We start from the raw sequence: 27,169 nt of genomic DNA on the forward strand, positions 1-27,169 counted from the left end.
AATTATCACCGTCCTACTCCTACGGATGCAATGAAGGAGCACAAAGAAGCTTTGCTCCAGCTTCCATACAGTAGGCGCTCCCTGTTTTATCTTCTTCATGAAAATAAGCTTCGAGCCTGCGGTCTTCTGGTGCAGGACTAGTCAACAGATGATGTCGCCTACTGGAAGTACACCAAGTGGGAGCATGTGCCACTCCCTACTGACAAGCTTCCTCCAAGGCAGAGGTCAACAAGCTCGAAAGCACGATCCCCAGCCCGCCATCACAGGAGTTTGTGCTCGGGGAATAACGCCAATGACGAGGCCTCGAGCTCGAGTGACAGAGGTAAGGTCATCCTCAGCTCGGCCTTGTGGTCCCCTTCCCTTCTTAAACATAAACCCGACACCCTGATCCTATTCCCGGATTCTAGGGATAACTTCCATGTATGGTCCTGGGTAAATGATAGGGTCCATAGGTTCGATAGCTGGCTGGGGTAATACCAAACAATGTATAGTCTGAATGAAGTTTGGGATGGGATAGCCGTCCAATATGGAACAAACGACTATAGGGACCTTTCGAGGTTAACTTCCACATATAGGGAAGGGACTCCCTGTAGCACCCACATTATTTGGATATAATATAGCCAATAATCACATGATTGCATTGCATTACATATCATACAATATGTATAATTTGAGCATATGCATATTCTTATAAGTGTTTTCATGTATAAGTATAAAAGTTGTGTATGTGATGTCTATATGTATGCTCAATATTATTAACCTTGTGGCATTTGAGTTGTCTTTTATGGGTGTTTGATGTGCTCAAGATATAAGAAAGTATGAAAAATATGGACAAGGCATGGAATTAAGTGAGGAAAGTGAGATATAGAAGGCAAAAAATGTTAAGTGGTGAAAAATAGTACAATGTCGATTACTAGTATTTCGGGGTAAAATTGAGTATTAGTGGATTTACCAAATATAATTGAGGTATGATTAAGGTCTCATTGATGAAGTAAAAATGGTTTTAGAGCCATTAGATCAATTCTTGATGGGAGGTATACATAATCAGTGGTATTGATGCAAAGTGAAAACGAGCTTAGCATAAGTGCGCTACGCTCGATTGGGTAAGCATAACTATTGGGTATGAACTCATATGGACCTAAGGTTTGGTGTGAGTGTTTTACACATAAGGATAGTAGGCCTAGCAGATGATTAAGTTGAAATTATTGAAGTGATAAGGTTTTCATAAGTCAAAAGGTGAAATGATGAGGTGAAATGTGTCAAATTTTGATACAATAAGGCCAAATCATTGAAAATAAAGAATTTTCATCAACCTTATCACTTTGCACGACCATTACTCTGAAAAATAGAGAGAAAAGAAAACCAAAAATAATTTCTTGGCTGGTTTGAAGAAATTATAAGGAGATCCAAGTGAAATCAAAGCCAAAGAAGTGGATTAAGCTTAGTTCTAGCCTTTTTATGTGTAATGACCCAACTACTCTAGACTTTTGGACCATTAACGAAACTATACATACAAATCCTTAATAAAGCTTATATTGCGAAAATACCATAATTTTATTAGGAAACTTGTAAAAATAAGAGTTACTTACAAAATACCAAGAAGGATATGGGATCCCATTGTCTTAAAAACAAAACATAATTTAAAATGAAAGGAATTACATAAGAAGTGCGGAAAATACATGTAAAGATCATAAAATAAGACTACATCCTCGAAAATCGAACTCTTGACTCCTTGAATCCATTCACCACTGATACACAATCTCAAGCATCCACGAACCTTACCGCCACTAAAGCTATTTTCCTGCACATAAAACAAAAAGGAATGAGCCTAATGCCCAGCAAGGAAAATCTAACACATACATCATGTACATAAATTTCATAATAAACATAAAGACATAACATAACACTTATTACATACACATACTATAATGGCCATTATTACTTGGGGTCCCATAGACTAAACAAGTCATATGCCCATGAGATTAGTGGGGTCCTACTAGCTAAGTAGGTCATATGCCCATAATCTATTTGGGGTCTTGTTAGTCATATGGGTCATATGCCCAAGCCTACAAACATACATATCATAACACTTATCATAACATAAGAAACATAAGATAACATATAGAACATATAACATATGCATTTCTATCCTATTTTCCTTACCAAAGTTACCGGGATAAGAGGACAGCATTGAGACTTTTGGAACACTCCTAAAACCATATATAACAGGGTGAGTAGATTGAAGAAAAAGTAATGGAAGGAATGGAATGACTAAGCCTTTGAGAACATACTTACCAAAAACTTATGAGCAAGTTCTTAGATTTCCTAACCAAAATAAGAATAAGGTTAGAAGACCGAGTAAAAGACTATGAGAAGGAAAAATAACATAAAACCAATGAACTAGAGTGTGGAAATACCTTGAAGACTTGTAGACCAATCTAAACCTCGAACCAAAATACTATAGAACCTTACTTCCCAAAGTGTTTGATAAGCTTATGGTGATCAAGCTTATGATTCCCCAACCTAGGTGTTTACACTCTCACACTCACTTAGCACTTGCAGCCTCTGAACTTAGAGCAAAAGATGAATAATGGCTGGGTACTAGGTCCTATTTATAGAGTTTAGGAATGAAAAGATCTAAATTTTACTTGAATAAAAATAATAGCTTTTTAGGTGAAAATAATTTGAATAATCGTTCAGCAGAGGCTGAAGACTCGTTCAAAAAGATGCTGGACTTATCAAGAGGTTGAATGGCTGAAAGGAAAAAGAATTCAAAAACTTTTGAAATATGCTGAAGGAGGCGATATATCGCCCCCTGTAGGCGATATATCTCCTGGGCCAGTATGCCCGAGGCTGTCGTGCATCGTCTCGTGTTTTCCGTATCTACGTGCTGCGATATATCGCCCCCTATAGCTGCGATATATCGACACACGCTGATTAATTAAACACGAAATTACACATTTTTAGCTAAGTTTGAATGGAGTAAACAGCCTTGACTAAGCCCTCAACGTATTCAAAGCTGCTGACTGACCTTATAGCATTCAAACTTTACCCCTTATTAAATTTAATCCTCAAAATACTTAATCCTTAATCACCCATTCATAACATGTGCTTAAAATCCTATTGGTCCTTATCTAAACCTTATAGTATAATAAATATTATCCTTAATATCAGTCATATTAATCAAACCTTAGGTTAAAATTAATATTCTTAAACTATAGATTAAACTTAGAAAATCTATAAGTACTACTATGAGTGTCCAAATAATTCCCGGTCTGAACCAAAAATCCACAGTTACAAAGATAATGCTATAAATACTATAATACTACTTTCTAACTAGCTAAGTAAAGTTCTTGGACTCTACATTATGGTAAGTTCTTGTACTTGGAAGTTAAACTATGTTTTTGAATTTTTTTGAGAGCTTATCTATGGTGTTTTATCTCTTGTTAAGATATTTCTTGGTGGTTTCCAAGTGGTTTGAGGTTTAGAAAAGCTAGAAGAGATTGTTTTCGCCGAAAAGTTGCTCGGTAAGTGAAATTTTGTGTTTTATGAGGTTTTTGGGGTTCTTGGAGTACAAACTGATTTTTGGTTATTTGATTGAGTTTATAAGAGAGTATATATGTTTATAAATGTTTGAATAGATGTGGAGACTCATTTAATTTGGGTGATGATCTAGGAGATTAGAATTTTATCAAAATCGGTATATGATAACTTTATGATGAATCATGTTGGTATTTGGGATATATGGTTATGGAAGGTTATTTGACGTTGATTATTGGTTGATTTTGATATTTGAGGATAGCTAAAATTAAGGGGAAACTCTGTCAAAATTTCTCCAAATGTCTAAGATAAATTTAACGCTCGATCTAGGTGGTTTAAGGCATTTTAGGCATGAATTAGATATGAAATTTGATATGATGTTTTATGGGTATTTTTAAATGAGAGTTCAATGTATTACTGCCATCATTATGATGAGAAATCTATGCCATTGTCAGGATAAGCACATCAACACCTAAGACACCACTTGTTACACGGTGAATTATATTTTGGACAGAAGGTAAGTAAAGTACTCAACTGCAACACAAGAATTACATGTTATGTGAAAGTATGCATTATATGAATATTTTGTGAGTAAGTGGTATTAACATACATTGACACTTCATCATAAATTTGTATGCATGGCATAATAGTGATATGGTAAATTATTATATGATATAAGACCATGCATGATATTATGATGATTAATTATATGATGCCTTTGCAAGTTTTGTGCAACATAAAAGAAAGTTGTAATAAGAAGTTTAAGTTCAGTGCCACTGTTTTGAAAAGGCAAATGAAAGTGTTAATAAGTGTAAACGGAAGCCTATAGTAGGTTGCCCAATAATTTGGGCTAGGTTTTAGTGAACCAATTATATTGTTTTCCATGTTTCCGTTTTTATTTCTCCTCCATATGAGTTATTGTTATATGTATTGACACCATAGTGTGTGGCCGCCTTAACTCTTGAGCCCGACGGGGCAACGATGGAATAAGGCTTTTAATACGCCCTACTGTGGTGATGGCTAGCCGAAGGAGAACCCATGGGATTTTATATTATTGGTGTAACAAGCCCTGCAGGCATTGACCAATTCAAACAGTGTGCACAATATTAAGGGGCCCAAAATTTAAAAAGAAGTTGTGTATGTCCATTGACATTGGGTAATCATTAGCATTGCATGCATTACTTTGCTTACTGAGCTTTAGGCTCACAGTTGTCTTGTGTTGTAGGTAGAGAAAGAAATGAGTGAATGACATAAGGAGAACTGAAGCATGGTCCTGACCCTGATTTGTACATATGAACACATCGACCTTTTGTGGGTTATTTCAGTTTACCAATGTGATATTTGTAATAAAGTGTGAAGTTATGTTTTGAAAACAAATTGGGTTATTTAATACTTATGTATAATATGTTTGAGACACACTTTATGTTTAATGTAAATAATGTGAAATAAGTTTTCAAGTAAAAAAAAAAATGTCCAGACTTCCGCAGAATTAAATTATGATATAGTTTTAAAACGTAACACCTCAGATATGGTTTTAACTAAAATAAGTGAGGGTGTTACAAGTTGGTATCAGAGCTATGGTTAAAATGTTCTTGTAGACCATTCATATGTACACATTGAGGAAAGGATAATGCTCAGTTCACCTGTAAGTTTTATGTGTGCATTTATTATGTGCTGGTTGCATGCCTCATGTGCATTATTGGCTAAATGACATAAGTTATGGGCATTTTGTCTTAAGATATATATAATAACACAGATGGATTGTGAACATGCAATGGGGGCTACTGAAGGCTCTTGCAGTAATAAATATGATCAAGAAATGGCTTAACTTCGAGCGGTAGTGAATAGACAAGCTGGACAAATTGAGAAGTTGTTAGCAGAACAACGACAAAGACAAGCACCATCACCACCTACTAAAACTCCAACACCTCCACAAGCTCCACCTACAGTGCACCCCATGGAACCACTATATGAACGGTTCCGAAAACAACACCCACCAGTATTTGAAGGTAGCACTGATCCACTTGATGCACAAGACTGGAAGAGTTCTTTAGAAGACATCTTTGAGTTCATGCAACTAAGTGACAGGGAAAAGGTTTCTTGTGCTGCACATACACTGAAAAAGGATGCTAAGATCTGGTAGGAAGTGGTTAAGCAGACTAGAGAAGTGAATCAGATGACTTGGGCAGAATTTGAACTGGTCTTCAATGAAAAGTTTTATAATGAAGCTGTGTTGACTGCTAAAGTAAGTGAGTTCACTAGATTACAACAAGGGGATCTTTCAGTGGTTGAGTACGCAAGGACATTTGACCGGTTAGCCAAGTTTGCACCAGACTTGGTTAACACTGAAACTAGTAGAGTGAATCGCTTCCTGGAGGGTCTGCAACCAGAATTGGCTAGAGATGTGGATATGGGACGTACAGGGCCTCTTTCTCATGCTCAGGCTGTGGAGAAATCTTTGAGAGCTGAACACAGAGAAGAAAAGATAACAAAAGCTAAAGCTGCTACTAGCATGCCTCGTAGAGACACTCCATTCAACAAAGAACAAAGCCGCTTTCACAATGACAACAAAAGAGGGGCCCATAATTTCCAATTTAGACAAGGACAGAATAAGAAATTTAATGGAGGTCAGCAAAACAGGAAATCTGGATTCCAACAACAGCCACGATGTCAAACTTGTGGAAAGAATCATTTCGGGGAGTGCAGGCTTCTAACTAAGAGCTGCTTCAAATGTGGCAAGGGGGATCATTTTATCAAAGATTGTCAATTGATGAAGAACCAACAAAAGAAGGATGAACCTCAAAGGAGAAATGCTAGGGTGTTCACAATTACTCAAGCTGATGCTGATACCAATAACTCTGTGGTGTCAGGTGATATTTTTGCATCGGGTATTCTCACTCATGCATTAATAGATTCAGGTGCCACACATTCATTTGCATCCTTGACATATGTAAAAATGTTGGGTAGATCATGTGAAAAATTGTCAGAAGTGTTTAGTACAATGTTACCATCTGGAGAGATTTTGTATTCTACTCATTGGTTGAGGGGGGTTCCTATTTGCATTGATGGTAGGGAATTATATGCTGATCTAATAATTTTAGAGATGCACGATTATGAGGTGATTTTGGGTATGGATTGGCTTTCAAAGTATAATGCCACTATTGATTGTAGAAAGAAAACCGTGATATTTAAGCCTTCGAAGGAAGATGAGTTTATGTTTACTGGAGCGACATCAAAAAGTTGCATTCCTTTAATTTCTGTTATGAAGGCCAGGCGACTGTTGGAAAGTGGATGTATGGGTTATCTCGCCAGTGTGGTTGACACTTATAAGGAGCAAAAGTTAAAACCAGAAGATGTACCGGTAGTTAGATATTTCTTAGAAGTGTTTCCAGAAGATTTACTGGGATTGCCTCCAGACAGAGAAATTGAATTTGTGATCGAGCTACTTCCTGGTACAGCCCTTGTGTCCAAGGCACCTTATAGAATGGCACCAGCAGAACTAAAGGAATTAAAGATACAGTTGCAAGAACTCCTGGATAAAAAGTTTATCAGGCCTAGTTTTTCACCATGGGGAGCTCCGGTGCTATTTGTGAAGAAAAAGGATGGGACAATGCGAATGTGTATTGATTATAGAGAACTGAACAAGTTGACAGTCAAGAATAAGTATCCACTTCCTAGAATTTATGATCTTTTTGATCAATTACAAGGAAGAGGAGTATTTTCAAAGATTAATTTGAGATCTAGGTATCACCAATTAAAGATTAGAGAAGAGGATGTACCAAAAACCGCATTTCGAACTCGGTATGGCCATTATGAGTTCCTTGTGATGCCATTTGGATTAACTAATGCTCCAGCTGCATTCATGGACTTGATGAACAGGGTGTTTAAGGACTACCTTGATAAGTTTGTAATAATGTTTATTGATGATATTTTGGTGTATTCTCGATCCGAAGAAGAACATGAGGAACATTTGAGGTTGACGTTGGAGAAATTAAAAGAAAAACAACTCTATGCCAAATTTAAGAAATGTGAATTTTGGCTAGAGAAAGTGGCCTTTTTGGGTCATATAGTCTCAAAAGATGGTATTTCAGTGGATCCATCAAAGATTGAAGCTGTTAGTAAATGGAATAGACCAACAAATGTTTCAGAAGTAAGGAGTTTTCTGGGATTAGCAGGCTATTACTGAAGATTTGTTGAAGGATTTTCCAAGATAGCAATGCCATTGACACAACTGACGAGGAAGAATCATAAGTTTGAATGGACTGAAGCTTGTGAGAAAAGTTTTCAAGAGTTGAAGCAAAGATTGGTTTCTGCTCCAATACTTACTATTCCATCTGGATCAGGAGGACTTGTGATTTATAGTGACGCTTCAAAGCAAGGTTTAGGGTGTGTGTTGATGCAGAATGGAAAAGTCATAGCTTATGCTTCTAGACAATTGAAGGACTATGAACAGAAGTATCCAACACATGATCTGGAGTTGGCAGCAGTTGTTTTTGCACTAAAGATTTGGAGACATTATCTGTATGGTGAGAAGTGCGAAATATATACCGATCATAAAAGTCTCAAGTATTTCTTCACTCAAAAGGAATTAAATATGAGACAAAGGAGATGGTTGGAGCTAGTGAAAGATTATGATTGTCAAATACTTTATCATCCTGGAAAAGCAAACGTAGTTGCAGACGCACTGAGTAGAAAGTCTCATGGTAATGTGTCATTTTTGAGGAAATTGACAAGACCACTTCAGGAGGACATGTGCAGAGCGGAGATTGAGGTAATCATAAGAAGATTATCAGTAATGACTATTCAGTCTACCTTGTTAGAGAGAATCAAACAAGGTCAATGTGAGGATCCTTACTTGGTGGAACAAAAAGGTGAATTGGAAAGTGGGAAGGTCAATGAGTTTAGTGTGTCATGTAATGGGATGCTAAAGTTCAAGGAAAGAGTTTGTGTCCCTAATAATGAGGAGTTGAAGAGAGAAATCCTTACTGAAGCTCACAATACCTTGTATTCAGTACATCCGGGGACGACCAAGATGTTTAATGACTTGAAAAGACACTACTGGTGGCCCAACATGAGAAAGGATGTGGTCGAGTTTGTAGCCAAGTGTTTAACCTGTCAACAAGTGAAAGCTGAACATCAGAAACCTGCTAGTTTACTACAACCAATACGGATACCATAGTGGAAATGGGAAGAGATTACTATGGATTTTGTACTTGGATTTCCAAAGACTTCTAAACAACATGATGTTATCTGGGTTATAGTAGACCGATATACCAAATCAGCACACTTTCTTCCGGTACGCATGACTTATACTATGGATCAGTGGGCTGAATTATATGTTCAGGAGATTGTTAGACTTCATGGAGTGCCAGTATCTATAATTTCATATCGGGATGCTCGATTTACTTCATTGTTTTGGGAAAGTTTGCAAAGAGCATTGGGTACAAAATTGAAGTTTACTACGACATATCACCCCTAATCTGAAAGGACCATTCAAACTCTTGAAGATATGCTTCGAGCTTGTGTCTTAGATTTTCAAGGATCATGGGAGAAGTATTTATGTCTGATAGAGTTTTCTTATAACAATAGCTTTCATGCAACGATTGGTGTAGCACCGTATGAAATGTTATATGGCAGAAAATGCAGATCACCAATTCATTGGGATGAAATGGGAGAAAGAAAGTATCTTGGTCTAGATCTGGTCAGAAGAACAACTGAAGCAGTAGAGAAAATAAGAAAAATAATGTTAACTGCTCAGAGTAGACAAAAGAGTTATGCTGATCGAAAGCGAAGAGATGTGGAGTTCAACATTGGGGACAAGGTATTTCTAAAAATTGCCCCTATGATAGGAACAATGAGGTTTGGAAAGAAAGGGAAGTTAAGCCCAAGATTTATTGGACCTTTTGAAGTATTGGAAAAGGTGGGAAAGGTAGCCTAAAGACTGGCATTACCGCCATCATTGTCAAATGTCCACGATGTTTTTCATGTCTCATTATTGAGAAAATACGTGCCAGATCCTTCACATGTGCTAAACTACGAACTAATAGAAGTGGAACAAGACCTAACATATGAAGAAAAACTAGTGAAAATTCTTGACAGAAAAGAGAAAGAGTTGAGAAATAAGAAGATTTCACTGGTTAAGGTCTTGTGGAGAAGTTCAAACATTGAGGAAATGACATGGGAACGGGAAGATGAAATGAGATCTAAATACCCAGAGCTATTTGGGTAAGATAATTTCGAGGACGAAATTTTTATAAGGTGTAGAGGATTGTAGCACCCACATTATTTGGATATAATATAGCCAATAATCACATGATTGCATTGCATTGCATTGCATTACATATCATACAATATGTAAAATTTGAGCATATGCATATTCTTATAAGTGTTTTCATGTATAAGTATAAAAGTTATGTATGTGATGTCTATATGTATGCTCAATATTATTAACCTTGTGGCATTTGAGTTGTCTTTTATGGGTGTTTGATGTGCTCAAGATATAAGAAAGTATGAAAAATATGGACAAGACATGGAATTAAGTGAGGAAAGTGAGATATAGAAGGCAAAAGATGTTAAGTGGTGAAAAATAGTACAATGTCGATTACTAGTATTTCGAGGTAAAATTGAGTATTAGTGAATTTACCAAATATAATTGAGGTATGATTAAGGTCTCATTGATGAATTAAAAATGGTTTTAGAACCATTAGATCAATTCTTGATGGGAGGTATACATAATCAGTGGTATTGATGCAAAGTGAAAACGAGCTTAGCATAAGTGCGCTACGCTCGATCGGGTAAGCATAACTATTGGGTATGAACTCATATGGACCTAAGGTTTGGTGTGAGTGTTTTACACATAAGGATATTAGGCCTAGCATATGATTAAGTCGAAATTATTGAAGTGATAAGGTTTTCATAAGTCAAAAGGTGAAATGATGAGGTGAAAGGTGTCAAATTTTGATACAATAAGGCCAAATCATTGAAAATAAAGAATTTTCATCAACCTTATCACTTTGCACGACCATTACTCTGAAAAACAGAGAGAAAAGAAAACCAAAAATAATTTCTTGGCTGGTTTGAAGAAATTATAAGGAGATCCAAGTGAAATCAAAGCCAAAGAAGTGGATTAAGCTTAGTTCTAGCCTTTTTATGGTAAGTTCTTGTACTTGGAAGTTAAACTATGTTTTTGAATTTTTCTGAGAGATTATCTATGGTGTTTTATCTCTTGTTAAGATATTTCTTGGTGGTTTCCAAGTGGTTTGAGGTTTAGAAAAGCTAGAAGAGATTGTTTTCGCCGAAAAGTTGCTCGGTAAGTGAAATTTTGTGTTTTATGGGGTTTTTGGGGTTCTTGGAGTACAAACTGATTTTTAGTTATTTGATTGAGTTTATAAGAGAGTATATATGTTTATAAATGTTTGAATAGATGTGGAGACTCATTTAATTTGGGTGATGATCTAGGAGATTAGAATTTTATCAAAATCGGTATATGATAACTTTATGATGAATCATGTTGGTATTTAGGATATATGGTTATGGCAGGTTATTTGACGTTGATTATTGGTTGATTTTGATATTTGAGGATAGCTAAAATTAAGGGGAAACTCTGTCAAAATTTCTCCAAATGTCTAAGATAAATTTAACGCTCGATCTAGGTGGTTTAAGGCATTTTAGGCATGAATTGGATATGAAATTTGATATGATGTTTTATGGGTATTTTTAAATGAGAGTTCAATGTATTACTGCCATCATTATGATGAGAAATCCATGCCATTGTCAGGATAAACACATCAACACCTAAGACACCACTTGTTACACTGTAAATTATATTTTGGACAGAAGGTAAGTAAAGTACTCAACTGCAACACAAGAATTACATGTTATGTGAAAGTATGCATTATATGAATATTTTGTGAGTAAGTGGTATTAACATACATTGACACTTCATCATAAATTTGTATGCATGGCATAATAGTGATATGGTAAATTATTATATGATATAAGACCATGCATGATATTATGATGATTAATTATATGATGCCTTTGCAAGTTTTGTGCAACATAAAAGAAAGTTGTAAAAAGAAGTTTAAGTTCAGTGCCACTGTTTTTAAAAGGAAAATGAAAGTGTTAATAAGTGTAAACGGAGGCCTATAGTAGGCTGCCCAATAATTTGGGCTAGGTTTTAGTGAACCAATTATATTGTTTGCCATGTTTCCGTTTTTATTTCTCCTCCATATGAGTTATTGTTATATGTATTGACACCACAGTGTGTGGCCGCCTTAACTCTTGAGCCCGACGGGGCAACGATGGAATAAGGCTTTTAATGTGCCCTACTGTGGTGATGGCTAGCCGGAGGAGAACCCATGGGATTTTATATTATTTGTGTAACAAGCCCTACAGGCATTGACCAATTCAAACAGTGTGCACAATATTAAGGGGCCCAAAATTTAAAAAGAAGTTGTGTATGTCCATTGACATTGGGTAATCATTAGCATTGCATGCATTACTTTGCTTACTGAGCTTTAGGCTCACAGTTGTCTTGTGTTGCAGGTAGAGAAAGAAATGAGTGAATGACATAAGGAGAACTGAAGCATGGTCCTAACCCTGATTTGTACATATGAACACATCGACCTTTTGTGGGTTATTTCAGTTTACCAATGTGATATTTGTAATAAAGTGTGAAGTTATGTTTTGAAAACAAATTGGGTTATTTAATACTTATGTATAATATGTTTGAGACACACTTTATGTTTAATGTAAATAATGTGAAATAAGTTTTCAAGTAAAAAAAAAAATGTCCAAACTTCCGCAGAATTAAATTATGATATAGTTTTAAAACGTAACACCTCAGATATGGTTTTAACTAAAATAAGTGAGGGTGTACACTCCCCCAGCCTCCTCTGAAGATAGGGGGATTACCTGGTCGCCAAGCACGAGCTCGGGGGAGAGTTCCAGTTAGTTTTCTTGTCACTTGTCTGTTTGTTTCCATTGAGTGTTTGCTTCACATTTACTTTAGCATTTTAAGCTCGTTCTCTAATGTGATTTGATTATGCAAGCATTATGGAATCTAACCTCAAGACCATGCTCAACAGCCACTCGGGGGCCAAGCAAAGCAAGCGCCCGAGAGTACCACAGAAAGCTGGTCAGTCTGCTAAGGTCCTAAAAAGGACCGAGGTGACTACTCCCTCAGGCCCTCAAGACCCGAGCCAGGTTGTGAATTCCGACCCTCAGGCTGGGGTTCCTGTTGAAACCGTTCCTTCCCTGCCTCCTGCTACCCAAACCCTCACCTCGACTGCACCTGCTCTGAAGAAACTAGCTCCCACTCGGGAGCACTTGTTGTCGATTTCGACTTATGCTGATAAGTATGTCGTCGACAACACTGCCGGGACTCACGGAGCCACTCTTGGCTCATATGTCCTATCTCGAGTGGGCCAAAGCTTCAATAATCTTGAGGCTCCTCAATGGCAGTTCCTGGTCAATGCTCGGGATTCCAATGTCCTCTATGACAAGAGTACCAAGCTTATCTCCTCGGTAATTTTTCTTACTTTTTTATTTGTTTTAGTTTTACTCGAAACATGTTCTAACTTGATTTGTTTGTGTATTAGGCTCTTGTTGTAGTTTCTTAACTAAATTACAAGCTGAACAATGAAGTTCATGCGAGCATGTCCTATGCTCAGGAGACGAAGGATCTCCAGCTCAAGCTCGCTAACGAGTTTAAGGCTGTCAAGTCAAAGTTGGAGGCTGACCTCGAGGAGAAGAGTTTCAAGGTTGAGGAGCTCGAAAAGCTAAATGCTAAGCTCGAAGAGGAGAAAAAGTCCACCTTCGAGATATTGGAGGGTGAAAAGGCTCGCCTCCTTGAAGAGTTCAAGCAGAGGAAGGATCAAGCAGTAGACATGGCCATGTACAGAATTTAGGCCAACAATGCCGATCTCGACACGAGCTTCTTGGGCACCTTTGAGGACGAGCTTCTGGCCAAATGGCAAGCTCGGCTAGAGGCGGAGGAAGCTGCTCAGGAGGATGTTGAGAAGGCTAAGGAGGATGCTCCTGCTTCGTAGATCTTGATCATGGGCTGCGTCCCATTTAAATAATTTTTGTAATAGTTTAGGGCCTTTCTTTTTCATGCCCTTGGGGCGAAAACAATTTACTGCTCGTAAAAGAGCTATTTACATTTGATATTTTTAATACCATGTTTGACTTTTACTTTAATATTTTTGCTTTACATTTCTCAGATTGAAATATTTTAAGCAATTTATATTAGATTTTTGCATTCATGTCAGTTTATTCATACAAACATATGTTGGATTTAAGCTCGAGTTTCAATGCATTCACACATAGTTTGCTTGATATATCCATATCCGATCTCGTTATTTGTCAAGGTCGGATCTTACTTTTACCACACACTTGGAAGTACTTAAGTGATATGTAAGCTAAGTAGTTTAGTTGTATCTTGCTTTTTAGTCACTTTTCCTCTTCCTCGGACAATTCCTAGAGGTTATGAGGTCGAAACTTTTTGTTGCAAAATACTTCAGCCTCGGTACTGACTTGTTTGTAGTAGGTTTATCTTTTTCCCACTTGTGTCGATCAATTTTAGCTAGTTTGTTCCAAACCTATTTAGGTCATGTTTGATTCGTAATACATACACATATTTTTTATCTAGTTATATCCAGATCACACTAGTTCGTGTATCTAGTTGTATCCAGACACTATTTTTCATAATCTGGTTACATCCAAATTATCTTGGCTCGCGAATCTGGTTATATCTAGATTATCTTGGCTAGCAAATCTGGTTATATCCAGATTATCTTGGCTCGCAAATAATGTTTTGAGAATACACTTTTAACTTTTATGTCGGGTTAACGATCCAGACATTTGTTATTTTTTGTGTGTGCTATTTATTTTTTCAAACTTATGGTGTATATACCAATGATGCCCCCTTAATATCCTATGAGTGTGATCATAGGTTATTAGATTAAGAGAGTTTGCAAAAAATACAACACTTTGAAACAAAAGCAACCTTTGATCACAATCGAACACTTTATTAAGAAATATTTTTGTAAAGATAGACAAGCATGGTTACATGAGACATCATTCCTACACTATTGATAGTAAGGTCGTAGATGTTCACCATTCCAAGCTCATGGTACCGATTCTCTGTTTAACCTCGCCAATTTATAGACGCCAGGTCGGATAAATGACTCAATTTGGTAAGGTCCTTCCCAATTAGGCCCAAGTACTCCAGTAGTCGGGTCCCTTATAGCTAGGAACACACGCCTTAGAACCAAGTCTCTCAATCCGAACTTCTTGTCTCAAACCTTTTTATTGAAATATCGGGTAGCTCGCTGCTGATATACTACATTTCTCAGCTGAGCTTCATTTCGCCTCTCTTCAATAAGGTCCATACTTACTTCAAGCTGGGATTGGTTCGAGGCTTGATCATAAGCATGGCTACGAATGGTGGGTATTTCGACCTCGATTGGTAACATAGCCTCGCACCCATATGCTAGGGAAAAAAGGGTATGCCCTGTTGAAGTGCGAGCTGTAGTCTGATATGCCCACAAAACTTGGGGTAACTCCTCGGGCCATTTTCCCTTAGCTTCTTCTAACTTCTTTTTCATAGAACTCTTGAGAGTCTTATTTACCGCTTCGACCTGGCCACTTGCTTGGGGATGGGAAATGGATGAGAAGCTTTTTATTATTCCATTTTTTTTCACAAAAATGGGTGAATAAGTCACTGTCGAATTGAGTATCGTTATCTGATACTATTTTCCTTGGCATTCCATATCGGCAGATGATGTTTTTAACCACAAAGTCCAAGACTTTTTTTGAGGTAATTGTTGCCAGAGGTTAGACTCAGTCCATTTTGTAAAATAATCGACCGTGACCACTGCGTACTTTACTCCACCTTTGCCAGTTGGAAACGAGCCTATAAGATTGATTCTCCATACCGCAAATGGCCATGGAGAGGTCATCATGGTCAACTCGGATTGTGGAGATCGCGGAATTGTAGCGAATCGCTGGCATTTATCACATTTCTTGACATACTCGAATGCATCTGCTTTGATAGTCAGCCAGAAGTATCCTTGTCTTATAATTTTCTTTGATAGGCTATGCCCCCCAGTGTGGTCTCCACAAAATCCTTCATGAATTTCTTCTAGGATTTTCTTGGCCTCGGGTGGAGTCACACATCAGAGTAATGGCATATAATATCCTCTTTGATATAACCTTCCTTCCACAATAGTGTATCTTGGAATCTGATACATCAGTTTCCGAGCCTTGTTCCGTTCTGCTGGGAGAATACCGGTTTCGAGGTAATCAACTATTGGGGTCATCCAGGTCGATTCGGAGTCAATTATGCATACATCTTCCTTTTCAGGCTCGCTGATACTGGGAGTCAACAGGTGCTCTATTGGTACTACATTCAGCGCATCGACTTCGTTGGACATGGCGAGCCGGGCTAGAGCGTCTGCATTTGAATTATGCTCTTGGGGAACCTGCTCTATGGCATAGAACTCAAAATATTCGAGTGTCGCTTTAGCTTTTTCTAAATACGCGGCCATCCTTGTGCCACGAGCCTGATATTCCCCTAGGATTTGGTTGACTACCAACTGTGAGTCACTGTAACAATGTATTGCTTTGGCTTTGAGTTCCTTGGCTATTCAGAGTCTTGCCAATAAAGCTCCATACTTAGCTTCGTTATTTGATGCTTCGAAGCCAAATCTCAAGGTGGAGTGCAATAGCTTCCCAGTTGGAGTGACTAATATGATTCCTGCCTCCGATCCATTTTCTTTGGATGATCCATCGACGTAAAGCTTCCATAGCTCGCGGGCTGGGGTTATAACCTCGTCATTGGATACTTTTGTACACTCCACAATAAAGTCTGCCAGGGCCTGCCCTTTTATAGTTGTCCTCAGATGATAAGTGATCTCAAATTGTCTGAGTTCAACAGCCCATTTCAACAATCTGCCCGAGGCCTCTGGTTTGGACAAGACTTGTCGCAGTGGTTGGTCAGTCAACACATGGATGGGGTGTGCTTGGAAGTAAGGTTAGAGCTTTTGAGATGAGTGGATCAGGCGAAGAGCTAGTTTTCCATTATTGGGTATCTCGATTCTGCCCCCAGTAACCTCTTGCTAGCATAGTACACTGGTTTTTGAACCTTCAGGTCTTCCCGGACGAGCACAGAACTGATGGCGTGCTCGGTCGTGGTGAGATATAAGAAAAAGAATTCTCCTATGATAGGTTTTAACAAGATCGGAGGTTCTATGAGGTGTTTCTTTAGGTCCTGGAATGCGATCTCTCATTCCTCTGTCAATTCAAACTTTTTGCCTCCTCTCAATAGGTTGAAAAATGGAAGACATCGGTCTGTAGATTTAGAGACAAACCTACTTAACGCTGCCATCCGTCCAGTTAAGCTCTGGATATCTTTATGATTTCAAGGTGAGGGCATGTCAATTAACGCCCAGATCTTGTCAGGATTAACATCTATTCCTCGCGCGTTCACTATGCAGCCCAGAAACTTCCCCGACGATACTCCAAAATAACATTTTTGGGGGTTGGGTTTCATGTTGTATTTTCGTAGCACGGCAAAGCGTTCTTCGAGGTCGTCGGCATGGTTATCGTTATGTTTAGATTTGACTAACATATCATCAACATACACTTCCATGTTATTACCTAACATCCTATTCACAAGCCTTTGGTACGTCGCTCCAGCATTTTTTAGCCCGAAGGGCATAACATTGTAACAGTATAACCCTTTATCAGTTACAAAGCTCGTATGTTCTTGGTCGGGTGTGTGCATGAAATTTGGTTATATCCAGAATAAGCATCCATGAATGACATAAGTCCGTGCCCAGATGTGGCATCTACAAGCTGATCAATTTGAGGTAGGGGAAAGCAATCTTTTGGGCATGCCTTGTTGAGGTTGGAATAATCGATGCAAGTTCACCACGTTCCGTTAGGTTTCGGGACCAATACCGGATTGGCGATCCAATCAGGATAGAAGGCATCTCGTATGAACCGATTTTCCTTTAACCTGTCATCCTCTTCCTTCAAGGCTTTTTTTTTTATCATCGTCGAGGAGTCTTCGTTTTTGTTGCTTCGGGGGGAAGCTCTTGTCGATATTGAGCATGTGGCTCATTATATTCGGGCTTATCCCTACCATGTCCGAATGTGACCAAGCGAAAACATCTTGGTTTCTCCTTAGGAAGCAAATTCATTGTTATTTTACTTTTTCAGGAAGGTTTCTTCCCACCTTCACAGTCTTTGGAGAGTCAACTTCTTTGAGCTCTTCCAATGGCTCGAGGTCAGCTCTTTCTTCTACTCTAGGGTCGATTTCCAAGATCAAGCTTTCCTTATTCCAAATTATGACAAGTGCCTGTGCACTTGTTTGCTTTTTCCCCCTAATGGAAATGCTGTAGCATTCCCTTCCAGCCAGCTAGTCCCCTTTCAAAGTTTCGATGCCCCCAGAAGTCGGGAACTTGATGACCAAATGCCTAACTGACGACACTGCCCCCAGCCCTACCAGGGCGGGTCTCCCGAGCAATACGTTATAGGCCGAAGGGAGGTCCACTACAACGAACTCCATCATTTTGGTTACAGAGACTGGGTAGTCTCTCAAGGTCACATGGAGTTCGATGGATCCCATACATGCAATCCCTTCTCCTGAAAAGTCATACAATGTAGTTGCACAGGCTTTTAGGTCGTGAAGCGTGAGTCCCATCTTTTCTAAAGTGGCTTTGTAGAGGATATTTACCGAGCTCCCGTTATCAATCAGGAGTCGGTGTACCCTCTTATTTGCAAGCTGAAGGGTGATGACTAAGGGGTCATTATAAGGGAACTGGACATGAGAAGCGTCTTCTTCGGTGAAAGTTATGGGTTGAGTTTCAACCCTTTGTTGTTTCAGAGCTCTGGGTTCGGGTTCGTAGGGAGAATCGTCACCAATTTTTAACTCATTGACATATCTTTTCTGGGCATTCTTGCTCGATCCTGCGATATGAGGTCCCCCTGAGATGGTTATCACATCTTCTCCATCAATCGGAGGGGGTCGCTCATCCTCTCGAGGTCGAGAGTTACTGTTCTGGGCAGGTGGTGTAGTTGTTGCCCTTTGGCTGGTGGAAGCCTGATTAGGGTTTCAGTTTCTTACATAATTTCTGAAATACCCCCTTGAGATTAATCCTTTGATCTCATCTTTTAGCTGCCTACACTCATCGGTTGTATGCCCAATATCCCTGCGGAATCTACAATACTTGCTAGAATCTCTTTTCACCTTATTAGGTCGTCTGAAAGGGACCTAGTTTTCATTAACCAGGTAGATATTCTCTCGAGACTCATTGAGCTCAGTATACACCTTGTATACAGAGAAGTATCTTTCCCCTTTCTTCTTCTTTCCCCCATCCGCTTCAGGGTTATTCCCTTCATTTTTCTTTCTCTTGGAAGGGTTGTCCCCGGGGGGTTTGGAAATTGTAGGATCCGCCGAAGTTGAGGCAGAGTTAGTGTTCATTGTTGTAGTTGCGGGCTGAGAGGTCATATTCAATGCTGACCTCGCCTCCTCTACATTAACAAACCTCTGAGCTCTTCGATTGAACTCGGTTAAGGATCTTACAAGCTTTCTTTGCAAGTCTTCCCAGAGAGGACTCCCAGGCACTACTCCAGCTCGAACAACCATTAAATGGCCACTGTCGTCGACATCACAAGCTCAGGTGACTTCCAAGTTAAACCTTGTGAGATAACCTTTCAGTGACTCATTTGGCTGCTGCGTGACATTAGTCAAGGATGAAGCCTCGGGCCTGATGCTGACAATGGCTTTGAATTGTTTCTTGAGATCTTTCGACAATTAATCCCAGGAGGCAATCGAATGCCTCTTGTATTTTTCAAACTAGTTCTTTTCTGGTCCCGTGAGAGGGGCTGGGAACAACATACACCTGAGCTCGTAGCCTACATTGCTGGCTCGCATAATTGTGTTGAACGTGCTTAATTGGCTATATGGATCTAAATTTCCATCGAATGGTGGGCATGAGGAATTCTAAATCCTTGTGGAAAGGGGTGCTAGAGATATGTGGGGCAAAGGGCTCGAGTTCCTCATTGAACTCGTCGTCCCGTTCCCGGCTATGTTCATTCTGCAAGAGCCTGAATGCTCTCTCCAACTGCTCAATCCTTTCTTAGACTGGATCTACGGGAGGCCTAGACTGAACCGGGGGGAACTGGTTATCATTGATTACAACTCCAGTTCCCCGTCTTGGTGCAGGATTTTAAATCGGTTGCTTGCACCTGTTGAGATGATCTCTCAGGTCTGGATTTTGGGGATTATCACGTCCCCGATTATGGTTTAAGTGCTCCTGTAAATCTGGGTGATTTCCTCAATTTCTGGAATTCCTTGTGTTGACCCTTGATTTGGCCAATGACACGGAGTCAAATAAACGACAAAAAGTGAGACGGAAATCAAGAGAAGAAATTAAATGGAAAGAAAGTGACACAAGAGATTTATAGTGGTTCGGCCCCAATTAAATGGTATGGCCTACGTCCACTTAGTGTTCTTATTGAAGTAAATCCCAAGAATGTGATCAAAGAACTAGGGTTCTTGAGTTTCACAAGCTCTAGGAATATTACAACTTTCGATGGATAATCACACTCTACTTTTCTCTCTGAATATCAAGCTCCAAAGTTCAAAAGTTCAGAAGAAGTCCCTTCCTTGAGCCCTCCTCTTCTTATTTATAGGCTCAAGAGGGTTACATGGGTCGATGGGCCTTAATTACAATTGATATCAGCATATTAAGGTAATAAAAGGGAATATAATGAATACAATTATTACAAGATTGTGTATTTCGAAAGAAGTAAATGGAAGCATGCAACCAGACTGGTCACACCTAAATGTGAGACTCGTCAAACCAACAATCCTCTGGTCAATAGTTGAGCAGGATCTCCTTACTCAGAATTGTCATGTGCCAAACACACGTGTAAGAAATCCTTGCCACGTCATCAGGAATTATTTTTAGGTAAACATTTGCCCCCAAGTGTATTTTACTGCGACCAGCATAAAGTAAACTTAAGACACTGACGCTTCGTATATCCCATCAAATCTGTCAGAACCGTCCATGTCTTCTCGAAAAAGGAAACTAATCATGTCTTTTCAGTTTCCCAAAAGTTGTCTGACGGCTATCGTGCTTCCCCATGCCTTGAAAAGCTAATCCCATCATTACCTCATTTACTGTGCCACGATCAATTATAAATAACCCATTCTTTTCACTTTTAACTTTTTACCAATCCTTTCTCCCTCAAGAACTCTGAAGAACAAAGCGAGACATACCCAGAAAAATTCGCTAATCCAAGGTGCGCTTGCTCAATTGCTTAAATATTCACCCCAATCTTTTTGCCAAGTAATTTTTTCTGGTCAATTCCTCTTTGCCATGCTGTGTTGTGCCTGTTTTCCCTTTATTTTAGGTTCTGAGTTCTTGAATGTTTCTGTCTATTTTTTGCAAAATTGTTTCGGGGTAAATGGGTATGTTGATCTACGCTAAGTTTGATAGGAAAATAACACTTTGCTGGGATGAAGAATCAGTTGGGTAGTTAGGATTATAAATTTAGGGCGTAAAATCGAAGTAAAAATTTGATTTTTAAGCTTGTAGAAAAAACTGGGTTTTTCCCGCCCTTTCAGAGTCGAAAAGTTTTTTCTGAAATTTTTTTCACTTCTGCTTTTTAATCCGTTTTCCGAATTGTTCGCTTGAAATGTAGTGTTTTTTGTCAGAATACTGCTGGTCGTATAAAAGCTTACCTTTTATACACGAGTAACGTTATTCCAAATTTTAAACATCTTGATCTTTTGGCCATTAGATTCTCATCTCCCCTTTTCTGTTTGCAGATTTTCATGCAAGATTTGTGGGGAGGTGAGAGGCCAATTGATGACGATCTGCTAGCCCAACTTCTCGAGGACGAAGAACAACAGTCGTTGCCTATTCCAGAGATTCCCTTTTCTCGGAACACCCCAAATAATCCTTCGATCACACCCCAAAACATGGGTCGAGTAAAACCTATAGCCCAGAAAAAGAAATCAGCCAACCCTCCTTCAAATCAGCCTGCTCCTCGGGTTGAATCTCCTTCGACCAGTGGTCGAGCTGAAAACATCCCTGAGCCAGGAATCCAAACTCAAGCCCAACCCCGGAACGTCCTTCGACCAGATGTCGAATGGTACGTTGCTCCTCCCAGCCAAATCACTACTAGGATGATAGCCAATTATATCAGGAAGTACGGACTTCCTAGGGTAACCTTAGTCCAACCCACCAACGACCAACGGGCAAACCTGCCCGGTGGCGCCTGGTCGAGGTATCACATCGAGGTAGGGGCAACCTTGCCTCTTCATTCATTCTTCCAGGGAGTGGCCAATTATTTCGGGGTCGCTTCTTTACAAATAACTCCAAATGGGTATAAAACACTTTTTGCCCTCTATATCATCTACAGCCATAAAAAGTGGCCTGTTCCCACGCCACATGAGATCAATTACTTGTTTGATGTCAAGTCCAACCCCAATCAGAACAACACGGGGTTTTTCTATATCTACCACCAGGAATCGACTCGCGTTTTCTTGAGTGAAACCTCCTACAAGTCCAATGTAGGAAAGTACTTCCAGGAGTACTTCTTAACCCCAGACCTGGTCGCTTTAAATTCCTATAACTTTTCCCATGCGTTTACTAGAACATTTATGTTGTTCAGGTCTATGGCTATGACCAGCCCCTACTCCAGAGATGGAGTTACGAGTGGCTCTTTTGGACAGCATGGCCGACGTGGAAAAAAACGTCAAAGAGCTGGTCACAGAGGCCAATCTAAGGCTGGTTGGCCTTCTAGCACCTCACCAGGATGTGAGGGAATCCACTGCGGGGAGTGCCACTGATGAAGGAGCTCCCGAGCAGCACCCAGACGTGTTGCAAACCCCAAGGAGGAGGACAACTGGAGTGACAATCAAGAAACCCTCCAGCACCCCGCGAGCAGATGCTCCTCGGGTCCCTTTAGGGAAGGGCAAGAAGAAGGTCTTTGAGCCTATTCTTGAATCATCGGACGAGAACGGTACTGATCTCTCGCTTTTAGATAGTTTGCCTATTCCCTGTCAATTATTTGACGGGGACGACAACTTTAAATACACTCCCACTTTAGATTCAAACTTCTTCATGCCAAAAAGTGAGTGTAGTACTAGTAAAGTAAATAATGTAGCGACCAGTAATTATAGCTCGGGTATTTTACTCATAATTGCCTTCATTTCCTTGTATTTTTTGACGTAGCACATACATTTATTTATACTGTCTAACTGTTCGTGTATTTGCCTTTTTGCAGACATGCAATCTGAAGATATGTTCGACATTTACAATGCGCCTGATGCTCCTTCGAGCAAGAAGAAAGGGAGCAGGAGGCATCGCGGGGAGTGTAGTAAAGAGCCTCCAGCCAAGAAAACCCGCATTGAAGACCCTCCAGCAGCCGATCCTTCAAAAAATACTACACCACTTCCATCTCCCCTCGAGCAGCAATCTTCACCTGCACTAGTCGGCTCGACCCCTCCTCCCCTAGCTCCTGTCGATCAGACACAACCAGCTGACCCTGCTCAAATAGGGGATGATTTGTCGAGCTGCTTTCTGAAATCGACCAAGGACAGGATGACCAGGATCCTGAGGCACGAGCGTAGCCGAGAAGTCATGGCTGGGACCGAGTCTATGGACGTCGACCAGATCCTAAACCGCGCACTGAATGAGTTAGCCAGTGTAATTTGTCTTCTCTCATTAAGATTCGCTTAATCTTTTTATCCTTTGTAATCATTTTAACTTTTCTTCTTATTGTAGGCAATGCTGACCATGACCGCCAGCCGGTTCCGCTCGGGGGTCATTTCTGAGCAATCCAAGGCGTCCGAGCAATGGCATGCTGAGGAGCTCAAGGCTGCCGAAGCGAAATACACCGAGCAGCTTGAGGTGGATGAGAAGGTAAATGCAGCACTGCTCGAGGAGAAAAACAAACTGGCCAAGGAGATGAAGCAACAACAGGCTGCTCTGTACAAAACCCTTGAAGAAAAGGAGAAGTAAAAAGACGCCAACATCAATAATTTTCGTGAAGCCAAAAGACTCGAGGCAGACCTGATTGCGAGCAGACAAGAGGCTGATGGGTTGGAGGCTTGCGTCAAAGAGCTCGAGGAGACCAACGCTAGCAATCTGGAGAGGTACAAGGGTGCCACCTCCAAGTGCTTCTATGATTTCTGGAAACACAACCAAGGGGCCAATTTCAACTATCTCTCTGAGCGCATGAGGCAAACTGAAATAGCCCGGTGCGTTGCTCGTTTAGAGGAAGAGGAGAGAGCAAACATCCCAGCCTCCCCCGAGATCTCCTTGGTCACTGGTGTTGAAGGCGTTGAGAATAAAGCTGAAGCCACCATCGACCAAGAACATCCTCGAGACCTTCCTACCTCATAATTATTTTTCTTATGTACTTTTATTTTTGCACTTCAAGACACGTGGACCATGGTTCATGATGTCAAGATAATTATTTTTATTGCTGCACAGGTAGCTTTTCCTTTTAACAGACAATTACATCCGAGCAGTAATTGCTCGCGGTGTAAAATGTTTCCTTTTTTGATATTATAATACTTGCATTTTATTATAACATCTGTTCGCATGACCGAACATAGCATAGTACTTTGGTTTGATTTAACAAAATACAAAATTTTGAAAAATACTCTAAGTATCGCAGCATGCTTTCACTTATTTTGCTCGTGTGTTTACATATCTGTTGATATGCTTTACTTACTAGATACCTTATATGCCCCCAAGTGATTGAGGAGCTTTAGGTCCTCGGTCACTTGCCTTAACCAAAACCTGTTCGAACATTTCTGCTCGTAATATAGATTTTAGAAAAACAATATAGCAAAATAACACACGTAATGAGCAAATACTTGTAATAAATACAATAGTTGGCAAGATTGATTGGCTATGCACAGTCCCTTTTATTTCTCATAATTAATGGAAAAATTGTGTCTATACGAGTGATTAAAAATATGATCTTAAACTTATAAGCGATCAGTCACAAAAATGACCAACCCTTGTTCATAAACTTGTAAAAAGTAAATTTAATACAAGCCAATTCTTTAAGAAGAATTGTTCATTGATAGTACTTGCGCATGTGTTCTCCATTCAAATATCTCAGAACAAGATCTCCATTTAAACGAGCAAGTTTGTAAGTGCCTGGATGGAGAACTTCTTCGATTTGGTAGGGTCCTTTCCAGTTGGGTCCAAGTACACCAGCGGCTTGGTCGCGGGTGTTAAGAAAAACTCTTCTAAGTACCAGATCTCCCACATTAAATTTCCTTTCACGTACTTTAGAGTTAAAGTACTGGGCGACCTTTTGCTGGTAAGCTGCTACTCGGAGCTGGGCTTGCTCACGCCTTTCGTCAACCAAATCCAAAGACTCCATTAATAACAGGCTATTAGAGCCCTGATAGTATATTATCCGTCGATGTGATGGCGGATCTAATTCAATAGGCAACATATCTTCATATCCGTAGGCCAGGGAGAATGGAGTGTGGTCTGTTGCTGTTCGATGGGATGTTCTGTATGACCAAAGGACTTCGGGTAATTACTCCGGTCATGCCCCATTTGCTTCCACGAGTCGTTTCTTCAGAGTATCCTTCAGTGTTTTATTGACAGCCTTGTCTTGTCCGTTTGCCTGTGGATGAGAAACCAAAGAGAAGCTCTTGATGATTCCATGTCGCTCGCAAAAATCCGTGAATAGATCACTGTCAAATTGCGTGCCATTGTCTGAGACAATTTTCCTTGGTAATCGATAACGACACACTATGTTTTTTAGCACAAAGTCCAGCACCTTCTTGGTCGTTATGGTTGCGAGTGGCTCAGCCTCAGCCTACTTTGTGAAGTAATCAACAGCCACTACGACGTATTTGATGCCATCTTTCCCTGTGAGCAAATATCCAATTAGGTCTACACCCCATACTACGAATGGCCATAGACTTTGTATTTGCTTTAGTTCATTAGAGGCTGTTCGTGGAATCTTAGAGAACCTCTGACACTTGTCGCATTTTTGAACAAACTCCATCGAGTCTTCATTCAATGTCGGCCAGAAGTACCCCTGTCTTAGGATTTTCTTTGACAAACTCTGCCCCCCCAGCGTGATCTCCGCAGAATCCTTCATGGACCTCTCGCATTAATTCTTTGGCCTTTTCCTTCAAAATACACTTGAGAAACAGCATAGAGTATCCTCTTCGGTAAAAAAATTCGTCGACTAGGATGAATCTAGCAACCTGCCGCTGAAGAGTCCTGGCTTTGTTTCTGTCCGCAGGCAACATACCATGTGTCAAGTACTCAATGAAAGATGCCATCCAAGTATCTGCCGCCTGTATTACCAGAGAGGTTTCTTCCACTTGGATGCTTGGTGCGGATAGCCGTTCAGCAAGTACAATATTCAGGGTGTCAGCATCCTTGGTACTTGCTAATTTGGCCAAAGCATCAGCGTTTGAATTCTGGTCGCGAGGTACTTGCTGGAGGGTATACTTCTTGAACTGGGCCAAAAAATCTTTTGCTTTATTCAGGTAGGCAACCATCTTTAGACCTCGAGCTTGGTATTCTCCAATGATCTGATTAACCACCAATTGAGAGTCACTGTAGATTTCAAGCGACTTTATGTGCATGTCTCTGGCTAACCATAAACACCTGCGAGCAGAGCTTCATACTCGGCTTCGTTGTTAGAGGCCATGAAGTTGAATCTAATCGCGCAATGAAATCGATGCTCTTCTGACATTATCAAAATCACCCCGGCTCCATAATGATGCTCATTAGAAGAACCGTCCGTGCACAACTTCCATGAGGGAGCTTGGCTTTGAGGTTCGAGCGCTTTTGTCTGCTCGCTGTTTGGAGACCCAGTAAACTCTGCAACAAAGTCGACCAACGCTTGTCCTTTTACTACTGCTCGCGGTAAGTAAGAGATATCAAACTTCCTAAGTTTTACCGCCCATTTTAATAATCGACCTGCAATTTCTAGCTTCTGTAGAACTTGTCGTAGAGGTTGTTCGGTTAGAACTGCTATTGGGTGAGCTTGGAAGTACGGCCGCAGCTTTGTGGAGGCTAAAATCAGGCAGTAGGCTAATCTTTCAATAGGCAGATATCGCAGTTCTGCTCCTATTAGCCTTTTGCTCACATAATACACAGCCTTTTGCACATTCTCCTCATCTCTTACTAGAACAGCACTAGCAGCATATTCAGTAATCGCCAAGTAGATGAATAAGGTTTCTTTATAAACCGGTTTTGATAGGAGCGATGGCTGCGACATGTGTGGTTGTAAAGCTTGAAAAGCCTGCTCACACTCGTCCGTCCATTCGAATTTTTTGTTGCCTCTAAGCAGATTAAAAAATGGGACGCATTTGTCCGTTGATTTGGAGATAAATATACTTAGAGCAGCAATTCTTCTGGTTAAAATTTGAACATATTTGATCTTCGCTGGTGACTTCATATCGACCAGGGCTTTGATCTTCTCGGGATTGGCCTCAATTCCTCGTGAGTTTACTATAAACCCCAAGAATTTCCCTGATCCAACTCCGAAGGAACACTTGAGGGGATTCAGCTTCATCTAATATTTGTTCAAGACGTTGAAGCATTCTTGT

The 27,169-nt window shown here is 40.0% G+C and overlaps 2 long non-coding RNA genes across 2 annotated transcripts; both read left to right on the forward strand.

The window, feature by feature from the left end:
• Nucleotides 1–3,433: 3,433 nt before the first annotated feature.
• On the forward strand, nt 3,434–4,954 carry LOC133828832 (uncharacterized). The gene is made up of 3 exons (XR_009891336.1): nt 3,434–3,527; nt 3,996–4,057; nt 4,766–4,954. It is a non-coding gene; the product is annotated as an uncharacterized LOC133828832 (long non-coding RNA).
• Nucleotides 4,955–10,549: 5,595 nt separating this feature from the next.
• LOC133828833 (uncharacterized) lies at nt 10,550–12,312 on the forward strand. The gene is made up of 3 exons (XR_009891337.1): nt 10,550–10,692; nt 10,774–10,849; nt 12,088–12,312. It is a non-coding gene; the product is annotated as an uncharacterized LOC133828833 (long non-coding RNA).
• The last annotated feature ends 14,857 nt before the right edge of the window (nt 12,313–27,169 follow it).

This window comes from Humulus lupulus, chromosome 4, assembly GCF_963169125.1.
Source record: "Humulus lupulus chromosome 4, drHumLupu1.1, whole genome shotgun sequence".
NCBI lineage: Eukaryota > Viridiplantae > Streptophyta > Magnoliopsida > Rosales > Cannabaceae > Humulus > Humulus lupulus.